A 13337-nucleotide genomic window follows, 5' to 3' on the forward strand; every position below is an offset into this window, starting at 1 on the left:
TAATTGTAGAAAACGTGAGTTTTAGTTCCCATTACCACAACTCCAGTTCCAGGGGATCCAATGCCCTCATTTGGTTTCCACAGGCACCTGGATGCATCACACACACAAGTAATGCATCTTTTTAAGAACTTTTTTTTTTTTAGCTGTCCCCAGGTTTGCTTTAAAAATTACAGAGCAGAACAGATTCAAGACTCTACATGATGTTTTGACATTAAATATATCCTTTTACAATGGAAAAGATAAGGGGCTGGAGAGATGGCTCAGTGGTTAAGAGCATTGCCTGCTCTTCCAAAGGTCCTGAGTTCAATTCCCAGCAACCACATGGTGGTTCACAACCATCTGTAACCTATTTATGTGTCCTCTTCACATGTAAAGCATGACAGCCAGCTTCAGAGACAGAAGAGCTCTTTGTAGCCCAGCCTCAGAAATCCCAGGTTTGGGGCTGGAAATGAACTTCGGCGGTAGAACAGTTGCCCAATCTTGCAAGGCCTAATTTGATTCCTACTTCTGCCAAAACCAAACCAACCCCAACTTCCCCAAACAAACAAACCAACCAATTAAGTGAAAACAAAGCCTATAGAGAAATCCCATCTTTTGGATGATTAAGGCAAAATCACTGAAGCCAGTCTGACCTCAAAGGGAGGACAGCCTGACTCCTCCCACTAACACAAGGAGTTGCATATAGGCCTATGGGGAGGGTAGCGGGGGCGGGTGTTGNTCCCAGCAACCACATGGTGGTTCACAACCATCTGTAATGGGGTCTGGTGCCCTCTTCTGGCCTGCAGACATACACACAGACAGAATATTGTATACATAGTAAATAAATATTTTTTAAAAAAGATAATAAAATGAGGACTGTTAGAGGCTAAGAAATAATATAAAATTACTAGAATCAAAAATGAAAGAGAAAACACTACACATACATATCAGAGACATTAAAAAGATAGTAATTTATGAATAACTCTGGCTAAAATTTGGCAATTCAGGTGAAATGGACTAATTACCTGAGAGTCACAATCTATAAAGAAACTGATCATCAATAATCTTGCAAAACAGATATAAAAGCCCAAATAACTTTACTGGTTAGACATTTAGAAAAGACTCCACCAGTTTTCCAGAAGACAGAGTCAGAAGTTCTTCCCAGTTCATTCTGTGAGCCCAGCAAAACCCTCATGAGACCAAAGACATCACGGGAAAGTAAAATCCACAGACCAATACATCATTTACACAGAAACATCAAAGATCTTCAACAAATGAAATCTAACAATGTATAGGAGAAATTATATGCTCAACTAATTGGCTTTATCCAAGAAATGCAAGCTTCAGCTTTTAAAAACTGACAAAGTCATCACAATAGGTCCAAGAAGAAAACAGACATAACACATGGAGAAACTCAAGGTCTCCCTGCTAGGATGAGAGACAATGTAGGAATGTCTTTAATGTCTCTTTCAACTCTGTACCAGAAGCTTAGATGATACAATTAGGAAAGAAAATAAAAGATATGCTGATTGGAAGGAAAGAAAAACCTCTGAGGATAACATGTCTGTCTGGAGAAAATTCAGAAGAATGAGCAAAAGAAAGTCACCTTTAAAAAAATCAGTGATTACAAGATGGTTGTGGAATATAATAAACATATATATATATATGAGAGAGAGCGCTCAAAGTTGGGTGGTAGTGGTGCACACCTTTACTCCCAGCACTTGGGATGCAGAGACAGGTGGATCTCTTGTGAGTTCAAGGCCAATGTGGTCTACAAATCATTTCCAGTTCAGCAAGGGATACACAAAGAAACCCTATCTCAAAAAAACCAACCAACCAACAACAAAAATTCAACCACTTCTCAATGTAACAATGAGTAAGCAAAATTGGAAATTAAAGAACAGTATCATTTTTATTTGCACTATAAAAATGAAGTACAGCTAATAAGCCCCAAAAGTACATACATATTTCATATAATGTTTTGCAGATTGTAAGACTTCTCACCTAAGTAAGTGGGGAGACTGTCCAGGCTCACTGGTAGGAAGACTCAATATAGTCTGGATATCAATTTTACATGCTCAACATAACCATAATCAAAATTCCCAACAACTATTGTGTGGATACTGACCAACTGATAAAGTTTTGTTTGAGTCAAATGACCAGAAGAACTAATACAGCATTAAGATTAACAAAACTGAGAACCGTGATACCTAAACTAAGAAAATTATCAGTCAAGGTAGTATTTATAAGAAAGAACAGACAGACAAAACCACTCAGATAAATGCAGTCCACTGATCTCTCAGACCAACGGCAATAAAACCAAACAAAAATAGTCTTCGCTAAAACCAGACCCATACACACAGATTTAAGTATAAAATGTAAAACTATCAACTCCTAAAAAATTAAAAGAAAAACCAGATGACCTTGAGAGTACAGTAGTAACCTCAGGTACTGTCCCAAAGTACAATCCATGAAAGAAAGAACTAGTAACCTAAGCTTGTTAAAGATATCATGACAAACCAAAGATTAGGAGACTATATGTTTGATAATACCAGGATGGCAGTGCATAACTTTAATCCCAGAATTTGGGAGACAAAGGCAGATGGATCTCTGAGAGTTCAAGGCCAACCTAGTTTACAAAGTGAGTTCCAGGATAGCCAGGGCAACAAATATTATCAAAAATATACAAATGCTTCCCTCAGTAGGGAAAACATGAGTGAGAGACCTGAGTAGACATGGCAGCAAAGGACTACAAACGCGCACAGACCACGCTGACTTAGAACTGAGAAAGAAAGAATGTATGTGATTCAAGTTCTAATCGTTCTTAAAAATAAAAACTCGTAGTCAGATTTTTGGGGGTGAAAGCTGAAGGATCAGAGAAGCAGTGCAGCAGCCACTGGAGTTCTTACCTTACCAATGCTCAGACCAAGAGGTAATCCTGTCTGGCCTCAGACTGAATGTTATCTCTATAAAACCTCAGACTGCAGACTGTTCCTGTCTCAAAACAAACAAACAAACAAACAAAAAACCCACAAAGACCCAAAATAACTACATACCAAATGTCCAAATCACAGATAACATGGAGGATATAGAGTAACAGGAATTCTCAAGTCCATGGTAATGCAAAATGGTATAAGCACTTTGAAGACGGTTTCTTACCAAACTAAGCATACTCTTACTATCTGGCCCAGCACACATTTTTAATTAAAAAAATTATGTTCACATAAAAACTAGTATGTAACTATCTGTAGTAGCTGTATTTATAATTGCAAAGAGATCTACTCCAGTGAACACAGGGATAAACTGTTTCATCTAGACAATGGAATATTATTCAGTTCTAAAATGAAGCAAGTTATCAAGTTTAAAAGGGCTTGCAAGGTATAACTAACTAAATGGCAACTGGAGAAGGCAAAACTATGGGAACAGTCTTCCTGGGAACAGTTTTGGGAACATGGGATTTGGGGCAGTAAAATACTCTGCATAATACAATTATGGATGCATATCATTTTACCTCTGTCTAAACCTATAAAATATACAAGATCAAGAGTGAACCTTAGACTGGACGTGGTAACACACACGTTTAATACTAGCACTTGGGAGGCAGAGGCAGGAGCATCCTTATGAATTTTGAGGTCAGCCTGGTCTACATAGTGAGTTGCAGGCCAGTCAGGGATTCACAATGAGATCCTGTCTCAAAAAACTCTAAAGGAAGAAAAGTGAACGCTAATATATAGATGTCGGGTGACAGCAATTATTATGACCTAAATAAAGATCAATATAAATGTCATGATTTTTAAAAAGATCACTGAAGAAAAGAGTAGGACTAGGAAGACCAAGCAGGAAGCATTGTGGTAATCTAGGCCAAGACCATTGTGGCTGATAGCAGCACTGAGAAGTGGTCATGTGAACGTAGAACCCCATGCTTTTGTTCCTGGACTGCATATGATGTATGAGACAAAGTGAACAAATAAGGGTGACTCCATGGCTGCTGGCCTGGATTTGCAGGATCGTGCTGTCCTACATAAAATGCAGCGGAGTGCAGAAGAACAGCATGAGAGGATCAGCTTACATTTGTGAGGGACTTAGTGCCCACCAAAGACAACAGAGGCCACGAATACACAAGCATGGGGGTCAGAAGAGAGGTGGTCTCAATATAAATCTGCAAGTCAACGAAAACAGATGGCCTATAAAAGCAATGACATTGTCAAGGAACTGAGTGAACACAGAGAAAACAAGAAATCAAAGGTCTGAACCCCAATATTTTATTGGTAGAGATGAAGAAGAGCAAAGGGAAAAAGCAGGTAGGAGACAAATTGGAAGCACAAGCGTACAAGCATGTCATGTCATGGAGCCTCTCAGAGTATAAGAAAAAAAGCAATGATCAACCGTCAAGTAAGACTACCAAAGATGGAACTATCAAGACTACAATGACACAAGGATCACCACTGGGGCTGAGGAGCTGGCTTGGTGATAAGCGTTTTCTTCAGCCTATGAGACGCCTGGGGTTCCATCTCCAGCAGCACATGGGCTGGCAGAAGTGTCCAGCACTAAGGAACAGGAATGGTGTTGGAAACAGAGACAGAATCAACAAGGATTTGAGTCATTGAGAATTTAAGGGCAGTGACATGGTGGATGACGGCAACAATGAAGATACTGGATGATGTAGTCTGGTAAAATCAGATTCAAATCTACGGGAAAGGATGGAAGAACACAATCTGGACTTAAAGCTACAGGAAAGGATGGAAGAACACAGTCTGAGCTGTAAGAGAAAGTCCAACATCAAAAGTAAAATTGTCTTTCAACAACCCAACAATAACTGCAGGTTAGGCTTGAAATACCAAATGCCTTTGGGAGACTTTAGGCCACTGTTGCAATGCATGCCAAAGACACCAGGTGGAGCCCGTGCACAACTCTTACAGAACAACACTTGGGACAAACACTACCACCAAGGCTGGCTTTCTCCCTCCTATCACTCTGCGTCCATCTCGATCCAGCTCTTTCTCATCTAGGCATTTTTAGACTCTCTCCCATAGCCTACAGGCGTCCACATTCTCCAAAACTGGATAGGGAGGGAGATTTTGGTCGTTGTTTAGTGGCACAGCAAAAGCCTTATCTTATACACAAGGAGGGGGAACTAAAGACTCAACCAATTTCCTATGTTCAGTGATAACAAAGAATAAATGGTTAAAAGATTTATACTAGCATGACAGTTAGTGGAAGACAAATGACACCATGTGTCCACAAAGTACTGTAAGGGAGTGTATCATTGTAAATATGCTCATATGGTGTAAGGAGATGGCTTCATCTTATACCCCAATCATGCTTTTCTGTTTTTTCTTTTTTGGTTTGTTTTTCAAGACAGGGTTTCTTTGTGTAGCTCTAGCTGTCCTGGCCAGTCTCAGAGATTTGCCTGCCTCTGCCTCAAGGTGTGGTGGGATTAAAGGCATATGTCACCATGCCCAGTTCAATGTTATTTTTACAAACGCACACAGTTGGGCAAGGGAGCATGGGAGTAGTATTCCAGCTAGTCAAGACTTGATGTAGATGGGTCTTCTATCTATCTGTTGCTTTTACTGGTTAATTAATAAAGAAAACTGCTTGGCCTGATAGGGCAGAATTTAGATAGGTGGAGTAGACCGAACAGAATGCTGGGAAGAAGGGAAGTGAGACAGCCGTTATAGCTCTCCTCTCCAAGATGGACACAGGTTAAGATCCTTCCCAGAAGCCACCACCTTGTGGTGCTACACACATTATTAGAAATGGGTTAATCAAGATGTGAAAATTAGCCAGTAAGAGGCTAGAGCTAATGGGAAAGGCAGTGATTAAAAGAATACAGTTTGTGTGTTGTTGTTTCGGGGCATAAGCTAGCCAGGCAGCTGGGAGCTGGGCGGTAAACTAGGCTCAGCTGGGCGGTGGTGCCACGCGCCTTTAATCCCAGCAGAGGCAGGCAGATCTCTGCTGAATTCAAGGCCAGCCTGGTCTACAAGAGCTAGTTCCAGGACAGGCTCCAAAGCTGCAGAGAAACCCTGTCTCTAAAAACCAAAAAAAAAAACTAAAAGGGGCTGGAGAGATGGCTCAGTGGTTAAGAGCACTGACTGCTCTTCCAGAGGACCCGGGTTCAAATCCCAGCACCCACATGGCAGCTCACAACTGTTTGAAGATCCAGTTCACACCAATGCACATAAAATAAAAAAATAAATAAAAAATAAAAATAAAATAAAACTAAGAAGCTCAAGACAAGCCTAGGAAACTCAGTAAGGAATGCACACAAAAACAAAGCAGCAAAAAAAAAAAAAAAGCCTATCCTCAGCTAACACTCTCAATACACCCCCATTTTTACTAGTTTATACTACACTTTTCATGAACAAATTTCTTCAAAAGGAAATTATAATATTAATATTGTCAACTTGATACAACTTGGAATCCAGAGATAGCGTCCAGGCAGACCTGTGAAGGACTCAGGGTAACTGAAGGGGAGGCCCCACACTAGAAGTGACTGGCACTATTCCCCGGGGTTGGCTCTGTGGGTTCAATGAACAGCCTCCTCAGGCTCCTGCTGCCTTGACTTCCTCACCATGACGGACAGCATCTTTAAAGTGTAAACCAGACCAATCCTTTCTCTCTTAACATTTTTCGCCAGGATATTTTATCAGGAAACAGGAAAAGTAACCAAATTTTATCACACTGTATGAAGGTCTATTACTCAGTCTATCTCTCCCTATTGCTTTCTTATTTGTAATCTGAATTCTCAGTACCCAGCTGGGAGCCTGGCACACAATAAATGCTTTAAACTTGGTGACTGTGAGTGGCTGAATGAACTTCCTAATGATTCAATGGCTGTCCAGACACTGGCCATTAACAGAAAACATTAAATAATGCCAAGGAACTGTTCATGGATTATTTTTTTAAAGATTTATTTTTAATATTTATTTATTTACTATGAATACAATATTCTGTTTGTGTGTATGCTAGCAGACCAGAAGAGGGCACCAGGCCCCATTACAGATGGTTGTGAGCCACCATGTGGTTGCTGGGAATTGAACTCAGGACCTTTGGAAGAGCAGGCAATGCTCTTAACCTCTGAGCCATCTCTCCAGCCCTGTTCATGGATTATAAAGGAGGAAATGGCTAGCAAGAGTGGATCCGGATGGAACAGAATATCAGGTCCTGGGGTAATGTTCTAAAAGATCACACCCAAGCCCTGCACCACTTGCTAAGTGTCTCAGCCACCACACTTCTAGTTTATAGGTCTGTGCCTTGGAAACAGGGTCAAACTGCTGAAGCCATTCCTCACAGGTTGCCCAAATACCACTCCTGGGCCAGACAAGAACACACAGTATTTCTGGATCTTCTTCCACTCCTTAGAACAGGGTTTTAAAACCTCCAACACATTTCTTTTTTTCTTTTTCTGTTTTGTTTTGAGACAGGCTCTCTCTAAATAGCCCTGGCTGTCCCAGAACTCAGTCTGTAGACCAGGCTGGCCTTAAACTCAGAGATCTGCCTGTCTCTGCCTCCCAAGTGCTGGGATAAAAGGTGTGTGCCACCATGCAGCTAAATACACATTTCTTATCTGGAGGAGGGTCAGGGGAGTCCTATTTCCAGGGCTATCTCCACAGTGAAGGGGCAGATTCTTTTCTTCCTAATGTTTGTCTGCTCCCTGGGGAGAATCCATTATTTACTAAATATTTATGAAACATTTGATATACCCAGGCTTTTGTGAAGTGCTAGAATAAAAAAGAAAAAAATAATAAGAGCTTCCCGTTCTCTTTAAGGAAACAGACTGACAGAGCCAAAAGTCAAACAATCGTTTTAAAAATAAAGCCTTCTCTATCAGTCACAGTGGCACTCTCCTGTGATCCCAGTGGCAGGAAGATCGCAGCTCACAGTGAGCTCAGAGTGAAGCAACAGAGGAAGGAAAGGACGGGAGGGAGGAAGCAAAACAGCAGTAGCTTTTCCTTCACCATCGCATGTGCTATCATGTGTACCGTATCCACCCACCCCCCCCCTCTCTCTTCTCACACTGCTTTTCTTTAGCACACTGACCACCATCCATACACCCTGGGAGATCAGAAGTAGGAATTATCTGTATCTGAGATTTGTTCATGCTAAACCTTAGAAAAGTCACAGAAAAGTAAAGGGAAGAATAAATAGTCTCACTTATTTGTATTTTGTTTCAACAGTGTTAACCCTATAGCCCAAGTGGTCCTGGAACTTAGCATGGAGCCCACACTCGCCTCAATTCACAGTGTTCCATGTGCTAGTGTCACTCAGAGATACACCACCAGTCAGTCCCATCTCTTAAAGTCAAAGTTTCCCACATCGATATCTACCTCAGTTCCAATTAATATTAGATACCAATTTTCTTTCATTTGGCAGACTTCTTAAAACACTTCAAAACAAAATATAAATAAATAAATAAATAAATAAATAAATAAATAAATAAATAAATAAATAAGCAAGCAAGCAAGCAAACCCAGGTCTCTTGTATCTCATGCTTGCCTTAAACTTAGTATGTAACCAAGAACGATCTAGAATTTCTTATCCCTCTGCCTCTACTTCCCAAGAGCTTGGAGCGTGCTGGGGTGGCTAAATAAGCACTTTACCAGCTGAGCTACATCCTAAGTCCCTACTTCTAAGTAGCCCTATCTAGTATTTTAGAAACTGGCTCTTCTTCCTGTCCTGGCAGATCAGGAAAGTCTGAAATAGAACATAATAAATCCTGCCCTGCCCCTTCTTCCAACATAGTTGCCATGATTCATTTCCTGCTCCCAATAGTCATTTAATGCAGTGGTCGGCAAATGTCTTTGCAGTTTGATATATAACTATACAGACTTAGATTGGAAGTATTTTAGGTTTTGTGGGACTCAAAGTATCTGTCCCAACAACTCTACTTTATATTTAATGTGAAGCAAGTCATACCAGACAAGTGAATAAACTTGGCCATGTTTCAACTAAACTTTATTTACAAAATCAGGCAAGGGATCTGCAGACCAGAGTTTGGCATCTCCTGATCTACAAGAACGTCAGAGCATTGTCTTTAAACAGTATCATCTGGACCACTTGTAGTAACCTGTCTTAAGGACTTAGGCCTTCCAGCAACTGTATATTACCACCATTTCCTGAGTGTATCTATTTCATTATTGGGATTCAGTGATTTTTACCCCATTATCATAAATTCATATACTTTAGATTTATGAACCTCAGGGTTAGCACCCAGGTAGCACTTAAAAGTTCTTCAAAGTGGAAAGAATTTAATGCCTAAGTTGTCTAGTAAGCATCATTCAATTCCTGCCCAAATACTTCTAATGACAAGGACATACACTTTCCCACCAACTCACTCCATCTTTGGACAGCTCTAAGACACTACTTTTCAGCCTTGAATGTTTAAAACCACATTATATGTAAACTTAATACTGACTCTTCTACCAGCATATAAGATCTACAAGATAAAGAACATGTCTGAATGCCATCCACTGCCTCATGAAGAGTTCCTCTATGTCCTTATGATGTCTCTTCCATTACTGTGTCGACATGAGAGGTGTTACTGAGATTTTTCTCTGTATCCAGTCATTTCCATGACCACTGTCTACTTTGCAAACTTTTTCTCCAGACCTTTCTCCATCCGTCCCGTGCCAGCAGTGACCAAGACCACTAGGTCCCTTGGTCACTCCTGCTCATGTTCTCTCTCTCCTCTCACCTAACTCCCTGCTGCTCTCCATGGCCTTCATGAGTACCACCAACAAAGACTGGCTCAAAAACCCAGAAAGAGCAAAAGGATTTGGTTGTTAGTCCAAGTTTCTTTAATCTGTTTGTTGGTGTGCTTCTTAACAGAACACTGGCCACCATCTCAACGGAGAAAGTAACTTTCTTTAAGGGGAATGTGATATGTTGAAAAAGGTCTAATTTGAAAACTTAACTCTATTATTTGCTTCCTGGACTTGGAGAAGTTATTTGGCTTCTCAAAATACTTTCCTGCAGTGATAAAAGCACTAACCTCACAGAATAGGTGTTAAGGAAGAAAATGACAGACAACAGGCCTGACACAGTAAATAATAGGTTAGACCTTAGACCTGCTCCTTAAAGTTTTTGGCTTCAAGAGTGGATAACACCCTATCCTATCAAGCTGGCGGGTTAAATTCAAAGAGAAAACATGTAAGGTGTTTAGCCTGGTTTAGCCTCATGTACAGTTCACACGAGGCATCAGCCAACAACTGTCCTCCCTTCCCTTGCAGGGATGGAAAACTGTAGAGGTTCAGAAACCACCCATTCTATTGGTCTGCAGACGTCATGAGTGATATACTTACCATTTAGGTAATGGGAGCTTTCTGCGGTGACTTCTCGTTGCCTTCCCACTGCCGCCTGCTGTCTTGGAAACAATCACTATCTTTCACTGGGAGCTGCCTCTTGACCTAGACAGGAAATAAAAGAAGTAGGTAAAGCATGAGTCACACCAAGACTGAGCTGACTCAAGGCCCTTCATATATATAGTCCGACATCAGAAAAGAGGCAAAGAGTGAGTTATGCCTATATCCTGGAGGTGAAGGAAGCTACCTACATCTCTGAAGGGCAACTAGGCTCCATGCCACTTCCATTCTATCATATGATTCCCAAGCCAGACTGTCTTTACTCAAATTAATAAAGCTCCATTTCCCAATATTCTAAATATTTATGACATCTTGCAGCTGGGAAGCACCTCAGGAATCATCTAAATCCCCATGTGAGTAAGGAAATCAGAGCCTGGAAATGGTGAGTCATATAATGATTTAGAGGTGAAGATGGAATTAGACTAAAATAAGATGTTTTGGAAGACAAGTAGAAAATCCACTACCTCCTGGGCATTATGTTTTACATATGTGATAATGTCACTTACTTATAATCTAAATCTCAAGAAGTCAAGTGACTTGTCTAAAGTCTTATAGCTTACTCAGTAAATAAAGTCAAGACAAACTCAAGTTTATCTGGGGAAAAAAAAGGAAAAGGAAGCCATTTTGCAACACTCTCATTTTATTGACTGCCTTTTGACTCAGTCCTCAAAAGGGCCCTGGACCACCCAATACCAATTAGAGCTAAAAGTAGAGTTTCTACAAACCACTCTCTATTTGAAGGGGATGGCTTCCTAAAAGAAAGCTGAGGAGCCAACTATCTAAAACTTACTGCTGAGATTAGAGAAACGTTATGGGAGGTAGAAGACTTGGGTTAAATCTTCCTGTCTATCCTGGTCATAAAGAATGAAGGTGGCTTATCAGTCAGTGCTAACCTAAGCTTTTAGACACAGTTTCACATTCAAACGTCCCCTTGATTGAATCATGATTAACCATCCCTGTAGACCACCTCTGGCCTCCTTCTAAAACCATTGGTCCCTTTAATCTAAATTCCACATTCTAAAAATTTATGCATACCGCAAAACCAACTCTCTGCCTCTATTGTCTTAGAGAGATAGTATAGAGTTGGAGAAAGAGATAATTGTTTTGTTATTTATTTGTTTGATAGCTTAAAAGACGGACAGTAAAAGAAGTACCTAAAGCTACAAACCAAAAACCTGAAGAGTGGGCTAAGAGATGTAGCTCAAGGTAGAATGCTCACCTGGCACGCATGAAGCCCAGAGTTTCAAACAGGGCCCAAAGAGGCAAGAAGAGGGTATCAGATCCCCTGCAACTGGGGTTGTTAGCCACTATGTGGGTGCTAGGAATTGCACAAAGGTCCTAAGACAGCCTTAGTTCTTCATCCTCGAGTCACCTCTCCCACCTAAAAAGAGTTTATTTTTAAAAGAATCCATACCAAAGAAGGACAGCATCCCAAGGATGGCCTGCAAATGGGGATTTCTCCTTCTACCATGTGGGTTCCTGTAGGCAGAGACAGCTTTTCCAATTCCCAGTCACCCAGACCCAAATAAACACAGAAACTATATTAATTACAACACTGTTTGGCCTATTAGCGCAGGTTTCTTTATTAACTAACTCTTACATATTAAATTAACCCATTTCTATCCATTTGTATATCATCACGAGGCTGTGGCCTACCGGTAAGGTTCCGGCATTCCCTTCTTCATCAGCTACATGGTGTCTTTCTAACTTTGCCTTCTATCTATCTATCTATCTATCTATCTATCTATCTATCTATCTATCTATCTATCTATCTCTTCCAGCCTGGCTATATTCTGCCCCACTGTAGGCCAAAGCAACTTCTTTATTAACCAATGGTAATAAAACATATTCATTGCATACAGAGGAGAATCCCACATCAGGTTCCAGGGATTGAACTCAGGTCATCAGGCATGATAGAAAGAAAGTGTCTTTACCCACTGAGTCCTCTCACCAGCCCAAAATGACTGTAGTAAATACTATCAAACACCGTCAGAGAGCTTTTTGTTGTCCCTGCCAGTGATATAAATGGTAAGTTCAAGTCTGCCTACAAAGCAGAGATGAAAGAAAGAGTCCTTAAACTGCCTCTTTTCCTGAGGAGTAAGAAAGTTTCAGAGAGGAAGGACATGTCTAAAGTTACAAAGCATGTTAATATGAACATAGTTATATCTTCTTTTTGTTCTCATAATTTTTCTGTAATGAATAAAAGTACCACTAGAGAATTCTGCTTCCAGCATGACTCTTCCGAAGATTACAGCTATAAACTGGATAAAACAAAAACAACCATCTGAAGAAAACAGAAACTGACAGATTTAGGAAAATTCAAAAAGGGATTGGGGTGGGTTCCAGCTGATGGTATCCAGCTGTAGTTCTAATTAAAAAGCAAATCTTAGGCCTCCGTAGGAACCAGGAGAGGCTGGACCAGCCAACGATAATGGGAAATAGAAAAAACAAGAGCCAGAGAAGGAGAGAGACCCAGCTGAGTGTACAAACTTGGCCCTGCACTGGCTGACAGCATGAACTATGCAATGTGAAAGGCAGAATCCAAAGACCTCGGTTCAAGGCAAAAACTACAAAAGAACAGAACTGCACCCCTACAGGTATGGCAAAGCTTGCAGTTTGATTAACTGTGTGCTAAAATAAAAAAACCAGCAGAACGTATAAGATATAATCTCAAATTATGTAAAGAATTGAAAAAATAAAACCTAGTAATTAAAAGGCAACAACAGAGTGCAACACTAAGATGGGAGTCATTGTGAGATTACCAAAGACAAAAAATACAAACTTAACGGAAAAAAATGCTCAAAACTGAAGAAAAATGATAAATTTGGGGAGAGAAATTGGATGTTCTTTAAAAAGCAGGGACTTAAGAACAGAAATATAGTATCTAATTTTTTTTAAATTCACAAACAGAATTAAAACAGAACAGAATGTTGGGGAGAGAGAGAGAGAGAGAGAGAGAGAGAGAGAGAGAGAGAGAGAGAGAGGTTTTTTTTG

At 40.4% G+C, this 13337-nt stretch overlaps 1 protein-coding gene across 2 annotated transcripts in view; it reads right to left on the minus strand.

Annotated features, from left to right (window-relative positions):
- Luzp1 (leucine zipper protein 1) overlaps positions 1–13337 on the minus strand; it is an 80925-nt gene that overhangs the window by 10726 nt on the left and 56862 nt on the right. For both annotated transcript variants that reach the window (XM_050150908.1, XM_050150903.1), the window contains exon 2: positions 10284–10388. The gene's annotated coding sequence lies outside the window, so the exon portion shown is untranslated. The remainder of the gene's footprint in view (positions 1–10283; positions 10389–13337) is intronic.

The sequence above is a fragment of the Alexandromys fortis genome, unplaced genomic scaffold, assembly GCF_014885135.2.
Source record: "Alexandromys fortis isolate MF-2015 unplaced genomic scaffold, M_Fortis_MF-2015_v1.1 scaffold_26, whole genome shotgun sequence".
Taxonomy (NCBI): Eukaryota; Metazoa; Chordata; class Mammalia; order Rodentia; family Cricetidae; genus Alexandromys; species Alexandromys fortis.